This window comes from Strongylocentrotus purpuratus, unplaced genomic scaffold (genome assembly GCF_000002235.5).
Source record: "Strongylocentrotus purpuratus isolate Spur 01 unplaced genomic scaffold, Spur_5.0 spur5_scaffold_1, whole genome shotgun sequence".
NCBI classification, from domain to species: domain Eukaryota; kingdom Metazoa; phylum Echinodermata; class Echinoidea; order Camarodonta; family Strongylocentrotidae; genus Strongylocentrotus; species Strongylocentrotus purpuratus.
Window position 1 is genome coordinate 10,579,545 of NW_022145594.1, and position 16,592 is coordinate 10,596,136.

At 35.8% G+C, this 16,592-nt stretch overlaps 1 long non-coding RNA gene across 1 annotated transcript; it reads right to left on the reverse strand.

Moving 5' to 3' along the window:
* Positions 1 to 2,483: 2,483 nt before the first annotated feature.
* On the reverse strand, positions 2,484 to 16,247 carry LOC100890996. Its single transcript, XR_004062608.1, has 5 exons — positions 16,177 to 16,247; positions 10,100 to 10,395; positions 8,958 to 9,017; positions 5,071 to 5,386; positions 2,484 to 3,596 (listed from the first exon to the last, which is right to left on the reverse strand). It is a non-coding gene; the product is annotated as an uncharacterized LOC100890996 (long non-coding RNA).
* Positions 16,248 to 16,592: the final 345 nt, after the last annotated feature.

Below are 16,592 nucleotides of genomic sequence, written 5' to 3' on the forward strand. Positions count from 1 at the left end.
TTGTACTTATACACGTGCTCCTTTTCTTTTCTAATAAGTGTCTTATCCCTTTCGATAATTGTCCCCTTTTCATGTAATCATTAAACGTGCCCCTTATTTAAAGCGACTAAGAGCAGTTTCCCCCAAAGTTCGCTCGCTGCGCTCGCTCGCGTTTAAAGATTATATAATTATGTTACTTATCAAAGGTCTTTTCAGTCTTCCGTTATGAGAATGTGCTTATAACCCCATCACGATTGGCTTTTTTCCTCTTTATTAGATGTAATTTTTCGCACTGTGACCTCACAGATCTTTAAAAATTTTCTCGCTCGCTTCGCTCGCTCGTAAATGCATATTCAGACATTACACCCAACTGTAAAGTTTGATGCTTAAGCGATATCTTGTATGATGTATGAAGAGAAACAAATATTGAAATCATCCCTGATAATGTAATCACAATGTAGGGGTATATACCAATGTCTAAAAATTGTATATTTTCGCTTTGAGATTTCCCACTGTAGGTGCCCTTTTTTTCCAGAAAATGCCCTTTTATGTGGGTGCCCCCGCCCCCCACTTTGAAAGTCGCTCGGCCGCCCCTGCATTATTGTGTCTGTGGCATTTTCGCTATTTACTATTATCAATATAAATCAACATACCTGAACCTGCAATGCTACTCTCTGCCATGTCTCAGAAGTTATGATTACGATATGTATGCTCTTAATTGTCTTTGTCAGTCTGAAATCGCGAAGGACGAAACGTGATATTGTATATACTATTATACACAGTATGCAAAGTTTACACAGCGATTTGGAAATCGATTCTCGAGTCCATAGAGAAAGCAGATGGCGAAAGAGAATAAATTCCCATTCACCCACGCAAAGGACGGTAGAGCAAGGGGCGTTGCTCCATTTTTGGAGGGTTTAGGGGCAGGGGATATGAGCAGTGGCATAGACGGACTCCAAAGATTTAGGGTGCGCTGGAACGTTAGGGGGCGGAATGGTCTTACTCGGAAAAAGATATCCGAATTCATAATGGCATAGCTTAGGGGAAGGTGTTATAGGGTGATACACGCATCATTATCGGCTTATTCTGTTCTTGTTTCTCTTCTTCCTTGTCGTTTATCTGTTTTCTCACGTTTCTTTCATTCATTTAACCGACTGCTTCCACGCCATTGGTAGTAGGAATACAACGTGATCGGGAGCTTTCATTGAATTGGATACGCATTTAGTAACAATCCTTTTTTGTTAGGGGGTTGGGGGGAGATAAAGATTTGGCACTTTTGATTTCAAGCCTCGACAGCTTAAAAAAAAAAAAATGTTTCATTAAATATATTTATTGATTAAAATTATATTCATTCATTATTATTTTTTTTTTAAAACTCAGTTACCAAGCGGTGACCTGAGCTCTTACTACAAACCCATGCATTCCACCTGAAAGCTAACTATTCTGCCCAGAGAGTCTTCTCTGTCTTTCCCCTACCCCCCCCCCCCTCTCCTTTTCTCCTTTCTCCCCTCTCCTCTCAGGCTACATACAATTCAAACTTATTTCTATCCTGCTACATATTGCTTCGTATTGTTTGAATATATGCATCGGTCTGCTCGTACTATCATACGGTAATGGCAACTTGAATAACATAAACAGGCCTCTTCAACCAAACTTTTGTGTAGCACGGCTCCAGTCGATTTGAAGGACCACTGGCAAGGTCTAACCATTAAGGGGGCACTAGTTGGAGCGGTTTACCATGCGGACTACAATACAAGCGGGAAGGTGCGGGATGGGTCGTTTCGGCTTCTTTTTTCGTCCAGTTTTACCTTCTCCCTTTCTTCTCTTCTCTCCAGCTCTTTGCTCCGATTCTCTGCGCTTTTGTTCGCTCTTCGTCATTTGCCACACTTTATCTACGGAAGTGTGAAGGATAAATTAACAGAGACCAAGTCGGTGCGGGGAACGGTCAGGGGCTGGTCCTGGTAGGATTGATGTCAAAACCAACTACATTTATTCCTTTAATGCCTTCCAACAAGAAATAAAATATATTCGACCAATTAAAGATTTTCACTCGTTTAATATTAAAAGTCCATGAGGAAAAAAAAATGACATGTGATATTCTGAATAAGAAACTATCGATTACATTTAATCACAGTGTTATCTTCGTCCTCACAGTAGTGGATTTTCTATACTACTACTACCACTACTTTTAGGCCTTCTATACTACTACTACTTCTTCTTCTTCTTCTTCTCCTGCTGCTTCTATATACTAATGATAATAACAACAATATTGGTGATATCCATAATAATTATAATGATAATAATAATAATAATAATAATAATAATAATAATAATAATAATAATAATAATAATAATAATAATAATAATAATAACAATCATAATGATAATATTTATAATAATAATAATCATAGTGATAATAATAATAATATTATTAATAATAATATTATTAATAATAATGTTAATAATAATAATAATAATAATAATAATAACATGACATTATTCATAATAAATTGTTTTAATTAAAAATATATAAAATAAGCGTTGATAAGAAAATATAACCATTTCCAGGAGTTTGTAGTAATAAATATATCTAATAATTTAAAAATTAGAGGAAATACAATATTATAAGACGTAATTAGACAGGGACAAAGTAAAAAATGAATCAATCACAGACAAGCTATTGTTGAAGAGTAAAAGAAAGAATCTTATATGCACCAGAGGAAATACAAGACATGGCGAAGTTGCTTTGGTACTGTAATGGCAGCACAGCTAAAGCCTGGGTAATAATCTCCAAGTTTAAAGCGCTTAAAGACTTAGTTGTTATTGACGCTATATACAATCTGAGTGTTATTATCATTACTATTATTATTATTATTAAGTTTTGAATTTTTTTATTGAAAGAATACATGTTAGTTTAAAGGGTCCCTGTACATAGTTTATGTTTTAGCACTTTGTATACATTAAAGAAATGGGCAACTATAACTATAGAAATAAACATGACAATACCAATTTATATACAAATTCAATGATTTAGGACACCAGTTGTACGTAGTTGTACAGGGACAAAATATAAGATTTACCAATCACAGACAATTGTGACAACGTGAATCGAAGCGAACGTCTATCCCGCTCGTGAATGCATATAAAATAATATTGTTATTAATGGTCGCCGCCCCGACAATTGCTACAAACGTTTTTGTGTTTGGTTCTAGGCAACAACAGCAACATTTGCAACAAAATTGGCATGTTAGGTTGGTATATTTCTCCATTTTGACAATATTGGTATCAATGTAGGACGGCCCTAACCTTTTAATGAAAAATGAGACCCTTAAAATTACTTATAAAGTATATCCGCTATCAAATCCCCTGCTTCTGAGGCACTCAAAGCAGCTTCTAGTTCTGAGCAAGGGCCACATGTCCTGCTCTTCCAGGCCATGAGGATTTCCATCAAGGCACTCCGGTAGTCCTTGCAGTGTTTCATCAGGATGCCGTTGGCTTGGTGCATCCCAACGCCTAATATTTTGCTGAAGGATACGAAGTTTGCAGTTGGAAAGTCCTTCGAGATCTTGTCCAGTTGCTCCTGGGAAACGTTCTCGTTGATTCTTGTTCCTCTGCCACTGTTATTTGAAGAAAAGAAAAAAGGATTCTTGTTTGAATGGAGGAGGACGACAGACTGGCAAATAAAGCGATGAAAAGGAAGCGAGTTATTTTGGATAGAGAAAGCACTATTTTACGTAACCAAATTAGAACATGAAAAATCGTGTACTGTTTTTAGAAACGTTTCCATGATTTTTAGTCGAGCACCATTTAATAGGGGTTTCAAACCATACTCCCTCGTATCTTCAATTATAACATGGAATCAATTGGAAAGATCATTGAGAATGGCAAGCTCTATGAACACCTTTAAATACATATTCAAACAATCTTGCAATATCGATTCCCAATAAGATAAGATGACAAGATGAATTTTGTTTAGTGTCTCTACTTCAGTTTTACTTTAATTCCTTTTTAGCTTTCCAGCACATTTCTCTTGTAAAAATTAAACGATTAGTTAATTATGCCGTTGCAGAACAACTTGATAAAATGTATTATTCATAAACATCCTTATTGCTAGGAAAATTTCGCCTGATGCTTTTTTGTTGTTCACTTTGTTTAGGATATGACATTTGTAATTTTCCTACTTGAAAAAAAATGTTTGATTGTCTCTTTTCTTAGCCCTGAATGTCAGACGATATAATGCTTTTCAAACTTGAAGAATGATTTCATATAACTGATTATCAGTTATAAATGCATTTGTATTTTTAATGTTATTTAAGAGTGTACATTCATTTTCTATACTACATCACAAGCATTAATTTGGCATATTATCCGGTAATTTACTATTCTGTAATCTTTGTTGTTGTTGTAAGTATGTACATAACAATTTTGGTATCCCTAATGTCTTTCTTAACTGAGCCTAAGTAGTTTCTATAATTTGCTTAAGAACTGTATCTGTTGCCTTTTTTCAAAGTCTAATACATATCGAACTATAGTTACTTTTCATCGGATTTAAAAACTAATTACCGTCTATACTAAAATGTTACATTAAGATATTATAAATATGCAACAACGTTTTCTTGAACGAAAAAGCATGGCAAAACTAAAATAAACAAACCATTCATTCATTACGAGGATACCGAATACTTTGTATATATGTTTATACATGTTTTTACTTATTCTTTATTGCTGTTATGAATTTATGTTCATGATTTTGTTATTATTATTATCATTATATATATATTTGTTAAAATATTTTTCCCCATTATGTTTAACAGGGCCTCATGTAAGACCACCGATATTGCTAATAATGAATCACCCTGTCTATATCATAAATAAATAAAGAAAGAAAGGAATTTAAATAAATTGGGGAAATGGTATGAAAAGAAAAACAAAACAAAAATAAACCAGAACAAAACAAATAAACTAAACGAAGAAAACACATCTTTGTCTGATTTGTAAAAGTAGCCAAACATATTCCATTTGGTAATAACTTTATCTCAAAAGGAGAGGTGTAGTTGAATTCATAATACTGATCTAGTACCTTATACATACCTTCTAACAGGTTCTGCCGGGTTCGTAGCACTGTTACGAAGGTGCTCGTCGGCAACGAGCCTCAAATCGGCTTTCACCAAGGCATCACGAAGCTCTTTCACCTGTTTTGCGCTGGGCGTCCTGTTCCTCCATGCAAATAGCATATTCTTGGTGCCTTTGGAAGACACATTGCCATCAGCCCGATTTGTAGCAAGAAACATTTCCACCTTGGATCTTGGGAAATCAAGATATAGTCCAAGAGTCATGATATTCTCGTTGACTCCCAGAGCCTCCCCTATCTCGTTCAATTTCAGGTCCGTCAAAGACAGCATCCCGCCTGGTTTAATGGTAATAATAATAATATTTTGTGAAGTTATAATAATAATATCAATTATAATAATATTTTGTGAAGGAATAATAATAATATCAATTAAAATAATGATTACAATAATTATATCAATTACGATAGTGGTCTCTTATTAAAGAGCTCAAGAGTGTCAGACTTGACACCCCTGGCGCTACACAGTCATTAACCTGGCTTTAACATGACTGCCATTATGCATGCTCTTAAGCTATGGTCACAAATCAGAGCAGCGACCGACCGATCAGTAGCCTGCTCGGTCGCTGCTGGAATTAAGCATCGCCCAGCAATTAGGTCGGTGCCCGGGCGGCGACCGCCCAGGCACCGAGCGTATTTTGGGCGGCTAGTGAAAAATGAGCAGGCGCCGCCCAAATTTTAACTCCGCGCTAAAACTTCAGCGGCGACCGAGCGATGCCCTAAAAACGAGCGGTGCCTGGGCGGCCGCCGCTCGGTGGCCGGGCAGCCGCCGGGCAAAATTGGTTAAAAACTCGCCGCTCGGCCGCCGAGCAGGCTACTTTTGGGTAATGTGACAATAGCATAATGTATGCTCTTGGCTTTCACAGACTAAAATCGTGACAGAAGAAACATTATATTGCATATACAGTTGTACACAGTATACAGAGCGATACGGCAATGATTCTCGAGTCCATAAAAGAAAGCAAATGACAAAAAACAAGAGAGCAAAGTCACTTTCACCCACGCGAAGACACAGCGATCTGCCAACGAGAACGGTGGGGGGGGGGGGGGCGTTGTTACATTTTGTGACGGTTAAACCTATTTTAACTGGGCTATTTCAGACCAGGTTTTTATTGGGGGGGGGGGGGGGCAATTTGACCCCCCCCCTAAGATTTCGGCCGTTTCACAGCCGATCGCAGCGAAAATTTGCAAGCATATCAAGTGAAGTGTGTAGAATACTATGGAAATTTCAATTTTTTGAAAAATTTACTCATTTGCATATTTATGGTAATATATGCAAATAAGATCATAACATTTTCATTTTTACCCATGTATCATATATAATTCATATTTAAGCATTCTTTTTCACTACATAAATTCGTTAGACCATTTGGAATAAGAATACGACAACAAAAAATGGAAATGGAAGAGCCAGGTTATTCCTTATGTTATCTCTTGCTTTGATAATTTGTAAGTTATGTATTTTATTGTTTTGTTGTTTTATTTCATTTATAACTAAAATTCACCTATTTTGACCCCAAAATAAACACCTATACTTTAAAGAAGACCAAATAACCAATGTTTTATCTCTTCTTAGGAAAAATGATATTTCCATATGTTTTGTACACAAATCACAACAAATGAGCGATTTTCGGGCTGACATGCAAACACAAAAATTCACGTGAATTTGTAACTATACGTCCGATTTAAAAAAAAAAAAATGTTTTAAAAGATGCGTAAGACTCGAAAGAAAAAAGTCGCGAAAGGAAAACTTAATATCTGACGCGGTTCCGGACTAGTCTCTAAATTACTACAGGGGGGTCAAATTGCCCCCCCCCCCCAGTTAACATAGGGTTTAGATCCTGGGGATATGAGCAGTGGCGCAGCCCGAGTTCATAGATTTATGGGGCACTGAAACGATTGGGGGGGGGGGGGGGTTATCTGGGGATCGATGTCCGGGCGGTAGCTGTCCAGATACGGTATGAAATTTGTTATCTTGGTTATGTTTTAGCTGTAGGTCCTGATGCTAATCTCAAACTACATGTTAATTTCAGTTTGTAGGCCACTTAAAAGGATTGGGTAACTTTGTCTCAGATTCTCAAAATAAATCCTGGATTTAGCTCATGTTGCAATGATAATTATAACCTTTTAGTCAGTAAGGAACCCCATGACTTTTACAAGCCGATCGCCTGTCTGATTTTCAAGATACGAAATCGAAATTCAAAAAATCGTTTTCCTAACGGTTTTTATAACACTACAGTCTATTGGGAAAAATGAGTATAGTAATACCGGTCACTCAAAGATTTTTTTTCATTTTTAGGTACTTCATGATCATTTTAAGAATATACTAAACATCACTCCAAGAAATAACTTTATTTATTCTGAGAGATTTAGTATAATCTTGCCCATTTATGTACAAGATTCCCCATCAAAATATATGGGAGAGGCATAAAGCAAGAATAATGTACAGTTTCTCAGCACGACATGGGCATCGCCATTTTCTTGATAATGTGACGTACTATGTGAAGTCTTTTATCAAATAAATGTATTAAAATTTATAGATGATTCTTTCCCAGGTGTGTGCGTTGATGAAGCATTTTATTCACCTGTTATTACATTAAATGTACTAAAATTTCCAGAACGCAAATTGCACTAATAAGTCGGTGAAGCTAACTATCTAGTCGACCGCTACCACAACTATCAAGCTGGGGTGAATGTTTCTCATTTATGAAATATATTTGACAACTGCTATAGTATACTAAAGTATCGTTTCCCTGTTATATCCTTTTAATCAATTTTAATTTTTATATTCTCAGCTATGATTTTTCATCATTGAAAAGTAAAGGTTTTGTTACTGATTAGAAAAAAGTCTTTCCAACTAACGCTTGGTGCACAATACATGTATAACTTCAACTGGTACGTCACATGTTCAAGAAAATGACTGCACCCATGCCATGCTAAAAGGCATCACATCTTCATCTATATATCTCTTGTTCATTTCCGTAGGGAATATTGTACATCAAAGGGCAGGAATTATATCTCATTTTTCAGAATACCTAAACTTATTCTTCGGGGTGAGGTTTCCTTTTAAGACAATTATTGTTTACATGGTAGGAACAGATATCTATTTTTAGAGAAAGTTGAAATGTCTCTAACCAAAATGATTTGATTACAATATCAACAATTCCCATCAAAGTATAAACAAGCTGTTTTGTATAATAGAATAGGCCTAAACGGATTCCAATAACAAGAAAGACTATGTAGTTTCATTCATCGCTTAAATATAAACATAACGGGAAGTTTAAAACAAAAATCCGTATCTGGATATAGTATGTGGACCCTAAATGTACCCGAATTGTTTGCGTTTGTTCAGTGGTAATAATGCACGCATCCATATGAATCACATGGGATTGCAATTGCATGAACGTACTTAGTTAGGGGCCTATGAACTACTTCGAAAAGGGAATGCCTTCTATTTGAACCAGGAACATCGATGTGACAAATATCTGTTCACAGTTAGCGGTTATGTAGGGTAAAGTACGAGTTACTCTATTGTCTGAATTTCAATGACATGGGTGGTTTGAGATTAAAGCGACGGATGAACACCAAATATTAATTGTGTCCATGCAGTTCACATTGGCACTGACACTACCCTCATAGAGAGAGAGAGAGAGAGAGAGAGAAAGACACACACACACACATACACAGACGCACATGTGTGTCTTTATCGTGGGTGTGTGTGTGCGTGTGTCCGTGTGCGTGTCTGCGTGTGTGTACATGTATATACTGTATAATTCAACAGTAATTGTAATAATTTCATGATCTTATTTTTCATGAACTCTACTGGAAAAACAAATACTACATTATTTACCCGTTAGTAGTCCAGAGGTACGCGATGCTGGGTTTCTTTTGGTAGGTTCGGTCACAGTATCTATATAACAATCATAATAATAATACTAATAATACTAATAGTAATACCTTATTTATAGATTGTAATTTCCACGTATGTTCATATGCGTTTTACAATTAAGTTATTAACAGGAAAGGTGAGTTTTTGTTATTTTCTTTAGGTATTGAGAGATCGGTGGTTGCGAGGAAAAGAAATATAGTGTTGAATTTAATACAAATGGAAACACCTTTTTAGCATTGGAGTTATGCAAAATTAGGGAGCATTTAAAAGAAATTAACCAATTGCAATTTTAAATTGAGGCCCGAAGATGTACAGATAATTACATTTGGTAATGCCCATTAATCATTCTTATTATCATCATCATCATCGTCATCATTATTTTTATCATTAGACGTAGTATTTTTATAATCATTATTATTTAATTATCGGTATTGGTAACAACATATGTATGTTTTGGTTGGGTATCTACAATCCAACTTTTTCAAGGTCTATGTTTAAATCATACACTATAGAGACACACCATCATGAAAGTACATTGCATAAAAATATCAAATCAGACATTCTAATCATGATAATAATACCTATTATTATCTATATTGGTGTGTACGCAGAATTATGCTTGGGGCGGAGGGGATCGAATGCTGACGTACCCTACCAAAATATTACGTGTAACATTTCTAAGAGAGAGCAACAATGTTGAATGTAAGTTGGTCCTTAAATGATTTACTAGATGCAATGATAGAAGGCAAACAGTTCACTTTTAAAATGGGATTTCTTTTCTCCGAATATTGACCGTTTCATGATTTTGAGGGGACTGCTCTCAGCACTCCCATCTCCACATTAATAATAAAACGGAGTAGTTCGCGACCTTATTTTTCTTTTTCTTGGGTGTAAGAAAATTCGACGTGAAATTGGATGGCAGCCCTGCGCTCAGTCGATGGGTTTAGCAATACGTTATTAGGCAAAGTGATACGTTCGAATCTTTTTACGTCTATTTAGAGCCAGAAGGGCGTCAATCATGGGTTAAAGAATATGAATTGACGCCCTCCTGGCTAAAAACTTTCAATTTATTTAGATAGAACTTAGAAGTACTCTGTACTAACCAGCACCGTCCTCCGGAAAACATTCTTCGAGTATGTCATTCCGTTTTATCTTTACCAAGGCATCAATCAAGGTCTGTCTCATTGTTGATGAATCTTGTCCTTTCATCCAGTCTCTCAGCAACTCCAACGACCCCATATGTGAATGATCTTGGCTGTTCCTTTTCTGAGCACTTTGAATATCATACGAAGGAATTTTTAGTGCCTTTCCGAGATCATCTATTTCTGCATCTTGCTTTGTTCTTCTGGCAACTGCTTTCAATTTATCATCGAAATCTTGCCTGTTTGTACCCGCCATTCTAGATGCATATATATATAAAAGAACAGGGGGAAATAGTTAAGACTTCCACTGAGGTCAGTTTAAAAAAAAATTGAACGAATAAATAAAATTAACTTGTTAAACCGTTGACCCTACACTGTTGACGAAAAAATACCCATAGCAGATTTCGTTTTAATCAATTTCGGGTCAATTATAAAAAAAACCTCATTGAAAAAGAAAATACCATAACTTTCTTGATTTGTCTTCATCCTATGCAGATATTTACATTGCATGCAGGCAATGCCATTTTATTGTCAAAAATAATTATTGAGAGCAACGACAACCTAAACTTGTTGGATGTGAAAAGTAAGTTTCAATATAAAAAATGAGCACTGGTCATGTGATCATATTGATGCGAAACCATTATGCAATTAATTGGGAAAGAAAGATTATGTTGAACATGAGAATTGGTGAGTACTATGAATTCTTAAATGGTCAAATTGAGAGGAAAATGATTCATTCTTGCCGAAGATCACATGCGCAGTCTACATAGAGAATAAAGCATGTGAGACTACACACACTATTAGTTATATGAGATTACACGCAGAATTATGTATGTGGGATTACACACATAATTAGGCACGTAAGACTACACACAGAAGTAGATATGTAGAGGTGTCGTGGTCGAGTGGATATGTTACCGGACTGTGGATCACAAGGTCCGCGGTTCAAGTCCCGCCGCGGCACTAATGTCCTTTGGCAAGACATTGATCTACATTTGCCACTCTCCACCCAGGTGTTAAAATGTGTACCCGGTAGGATGCGAAAGTTAATGAGGTTGGATTAGCAAATGGCGCTTGTAAAATGGCGGGGAGTGGATAATAATATGTTCCGCGCCTAGAAACAAAGTATTAGGCGCATTATGAGGGCACTTCTATATAGCTTTTTCGGGCATTGGTCCTGCTACGATATTCTTCTAAAGTGACATACAAACAATGAGAAAACTCACAATTTATTTTCCATCTTCAGTATAACTCAACCTGTTCTATTTCTGACCTTCGAGACAATGCACTTGAGTACACCTCGAAATGTTGATCCTATGGCGACGAATCTCCGAACGTTGCAGATGTGTGACTCAGAGATACACTGTACTGCCCTTGTATCATTGAGTGTGTGGACTTATATATGTGTTTTATCGAAATACAAATATACAGGGTAATAATTGTGCATTAACGATCATGGTAATGAAAGAGAACTAGTTTTCAAGGTAGATGAGATTCATGAACAGTACTTTGATACTAGGCATTGAGCCGCAACGGCAATCTTTCATCAAAGCCAGGGTCAGTAATTTTCTTTGTGTATGTTTTGTGTAAGTTTTAGCTTGATTGTCTTGATGGAACTATTATATTTCACTTCTTTTCATACGCTATTTAGCTCAAATCTGCTTAAAATAGTATTTCTGCTTTTTTATTGTACAGCGTTCATACCCAATTTGTATACTCCTTCAACAAGGCGCGCCAACACAAGCTCAGTCCAGAATCACCTATACACATAGGTTGGCCAACATAGTTTCATGTGCTCACAAAATGGGTTTTTTGTTATTTTGTGCTTGCTCAACAGAGCAGTGAACGTCATATTGTGCCCAACTCAAATAGGGTTAGCAAAACTTTCCTAATCAATGGCTCTTGCCATATCAAGGAGCTTCGAGAAATAATGCGAAAGGTATATTTATTGCAATACTCTTTGGATTATCTAAAGAAATAATTTTCGATGACTGCAATATTTCATGCAAAATGTTACTTGAATCTTCCTGTCTTCTTTACCCTGTTATATACATATTCATAGCAATGGCAAAACGTATTGCAGAATAAATTTAAACACAAACAATTGCATAGGGAATAATTTTGTACAGTTAAGGCATATTACTGGTCAGTTGCTTTCCTCGCCTCTCTCCAAAGTCACTCTTTTTCTAAGAGAAGAATTATGCAGAGAACACAGGACACCAACAAATGATGTAAGGCAACATTACTTTGTTCAACGTAATGTTTTTACAAAATTACCCGTTTCTGGTGTTGGTAAGCACCATCACAACAATTTAGCACAAAACACAAGTCACCAAAACTTGATGTGAGGGTAAATTGCTTAACTCAAGGCAATATCTTTATATATTACCAGTGTCATGCGTGGGTTAGCCCCATTACAACCCTCTTAACACAGAACATAAGCACAACACTCAAGACACCAATAATTGATGTGAGGATAAATTGGTTTGGTGTTATTATAAAGGTTACGTAGGACATAACAACTGGTGTGTAAAAAGTGTTCTTGAATGATCAAATTGAGAGGAAATTTCTCATTCTTGCTGAAGATCTCATACTCTACACATATAATTAGGTATGTGAGATTACATACAGAATTAGGCATGCGAGATAACACATGGAGTTATATATGTAAGACTACAGACACATCCGACATTGGTTCGAGCTAGTTCTTGTCAAATTTCGAATATGAGCACACTTCTATAGGTTTCAGGGGAAAGTTCATGTACGATTTACTTACATTCAAGACAATGCATTTACTTATACCTTGAAATGTTGATCCTATGGCGAAGAACGTCGCAGATGTGTGCCTTAGAGATACACAGTAATTTTATCAGTGAGTGTGAAGACTTGAATATGTTTTTTTTTAATCGAAATACAGCTATACACACAGTATGAATTTTGCATTGACGATCAGGATAATAGAAGATTACTAGTTTCCACGTAAGATGTGATTCATGAATAGTACTTTGATGCTAGGCATTCGACCGTAACATCAATCCAGGATAAAACTATTATATTCCACTTCTTTTCATACGCTATTTAGAAGAAATATGCTTTAAATAGTTTTCATGTCATTGTTCTGCGGACATTCCAAATATGTATTACCCCTGAACACTGCTAAAGGCGTGCCTACACAGCTCAATGTAGAGAGTTTGGCCTTCTCAGTTTGGCCAGAAAGTAGAGCTTGAAGTCTCCGTAGTCAATGTCATCCAGACCCAGATTTATAAAAATCATCTGGGCCCTTGACAACCTTGCTCTCTTCATTGTTCATCTTGGAGGAAATGTTCCCATTTAACAGCATTCTATTCTTTAATGTTGTGCTTTCCCAACAAAGCAGGGGTTGTCATATTGTGCCCAACTCAAATAATGATAGCAAAACTCTCCTTATCAAAGGCTCTAGTTATTTTAAGGAGATCGATGAAATAATCCAAAAGGTACTAGTTACTGCAATACCCTTTGAATTATTTGTATGACTAATTTTGGATTAATCAGGTACAGTATCTCATGCACGGTGCTATTTAAATTTTCCTTCTGTTGTATTCTTCGCCATCTTCTTTACCCTGTTATTTACGGGTTCATATCATTAGCAAAATGAACTGCACAAGTATTTGGAACACAAGGAAAGGAAAAGTGAATCCTCTCGTAAAGTTTGGGCATTCTGCTGGTAAGTTGCTTTCTTTGCCTCTCGGCACTGTCGTTCATTTGCCAAATGAACAATTTTGCACAAAACACAGAGGACCAACAATTGATGTGAGGGTGAATTGCTTTATTCAACGCAATGTCTAAACAGATTACCCGTTTCTGGTCTTGGTTAACTCCATTACAAGCCTTTTAACACAGAAAATTTCAATACAATAAACAAGCCCCCATCAATGGATGTAAGGGTAAATTGCTTTCTGCATGGCATTTTATTATAATTATCCGTTTCCGGTCCCGGTTAGCCTCACTACATTCCTTTTTTAACACAGCAAACTTAGAACAAAACACGAAGCACCAATAATTGATGTGATAGTAAATTCTATTTTTAAACGCAATATCTTTACCCTGTTATATACATATTCATACCAATGGCAAAACGTATTGCACAACAACTTTAAACACAAACAATGCATAGCGAGTAATTTTGTACAATTTAGGCATATTACTAGTCAGTTACTTTCCTCGCCTTTCTCCAAGGTCACTCGTTTGCTAAGAGAAGAATTATGCAGAGAACACAGGACACCAATACTTGATATAAGGGAACATTACTTTGTTCAACGTAATATATTTACAAATTACCAGTGTCTTGTGTGGGTTGGCCCCATTACAACCCTCTTAACACAGAACACAGGCACAACACTCAAGACACCAATAATTGATGTGAGGATAAATCGGTTTGGTGTTATTATAAAGATTGCGTAGGATATGACAATCGGTATGTACTACGTGTTCCTGAATGATCAAATTGAGAGGAAATTTTCTCATTTTTGTATTTTTTTGTTATTGAAAATAAAACACAACGACATCGCATACAGTAATAACATATCAATAAAGTAAAAGGATGTATACAGAACACGGTACAACACAGGACAATACAACACAACACAGCACAACACAAATGCCTCATTCTAGCCAGTTACATTTGTGCATATCTAAAGCTTACCCTGACATGCTTAAAGGTTGTATATTATGTAAGAAAACCGAGACTGAACTCGTCAAGGAGAGGCTTTACTGAAATAAAGTAATATTAACAATATAATAACATAATTGACAATAAGGAAGTAAAACAATTATTAAATACCAGGGGACGAAAATTCTACAAGAAAGAAAGTGACCATTTCCTAAAGTGGGAAATCGGTTTACCTTTCTTCTCTGCTATTTTATATTCAATTTTCTGTTTCATTTTTACAAAAGAAAGGAAGCCCTTAAAATATAATTCTACCTCTTGAAATTTACCTCGAATAATATAAAATTTGAGGAACAGGAATAATAATAAAAAAAATAATACAAACATCATGCCTGCCACCGATATCAATACCAAATATATGAGCGAACAGAGTAAATCGTTGTCTCCTTCGTCATATTATCAATATAATCTGCAAGCTTTGTCCACATTGAAGCAACTACTGTGCATTTACAAAATATATGAATCAAGGTTTCAGGAAGCTCCTGACAGAAGTAATACAAAGGACTATCCCTGCATTTGAAATTATTTTTGTGTATAACAGACCATTCAATTTCATCTCTATCCAAACCAAGCCACTCTTCCCACTTATTACCAATCTTGGCCTGGAATGATTTATCTTTGTTACGTAGTACCGAATAAGCATAGCTATAGGCACTTTCAACTTCCTTAGTAACTCAAGAACGATCTTATCAAAAATATTCTCATGAACATCTTGATGATCAATAAACCAATCTTAATATAACGCATTCATCAGGGAATCATACTTGCGTTGGTCAGTTATTGGGATATCAAATTCTACAACCAAGTCTTCAAAAGTTTTCATAATATTACAACCCCGATTACAAAAATAATTAGGTATGTGAGAATACATACATAATTATATGTTAGAGAATACACTCATGATTTGTGTATGGCAGATAACATACATAATGATGTATGAGAGATTACACACACGATTACATATGAGAGATTATATACATAATTAGGTATAAGAGATGTCATTCATAATTAGGTATGTGAGATTACATACATAATAATTAGGAATATGAGATTACATACATAATAATTAGGAATATGAGATTACACAAATAATTAAGTATGACAAAGTACATTAGCAATTACGTTTGAGAGATTAAATACAGAATTAGGCATGTGAGACTACATACACAATTATGTATGTGAAACAACACACACATTCGACATCGGTCCAAACGGTTGAGCTAGTTCTTGTCAAATTTCGAATATAAGTGCACTTCACTAGCTTTTCAGGTACCAGCCATCTTTATCATAACTCGATCTTCTCCTTAATAAGAAGTACTGTTCTATTTCTTACCTTCAAAACAATGTACTTAATCACACCTCGAAATGTTGATCCTATGGCGACGAATTTCCGACCGTTGCAGATTTGTGACTTAGAGATACACTAGTGTCCTCTTATCAGTGAGTGTGTATACTTGAATGTGTGTTTTATTGAAATGCAAATACACAGGGTAATAATTGTGCATTAGCAATCATGATAACGAAAGAGAACTAGTTTTCGCGGTAGATAATATTCGTGAACCGTACTTTCTCAGACTATCACACCAGTAAAGTCGATGTCCTGTGATAAAGATACGAAAGTAAAACGTGGGCCTGTAATAGCTTACTATTACAGGCCCATTATTAATGGTAATAATGATAGAAGCAATGAATAGTCAAACGTTTGTCAGTGACCACCTGGCTCAAGCCCCAAAAATCATTTATCTGCCG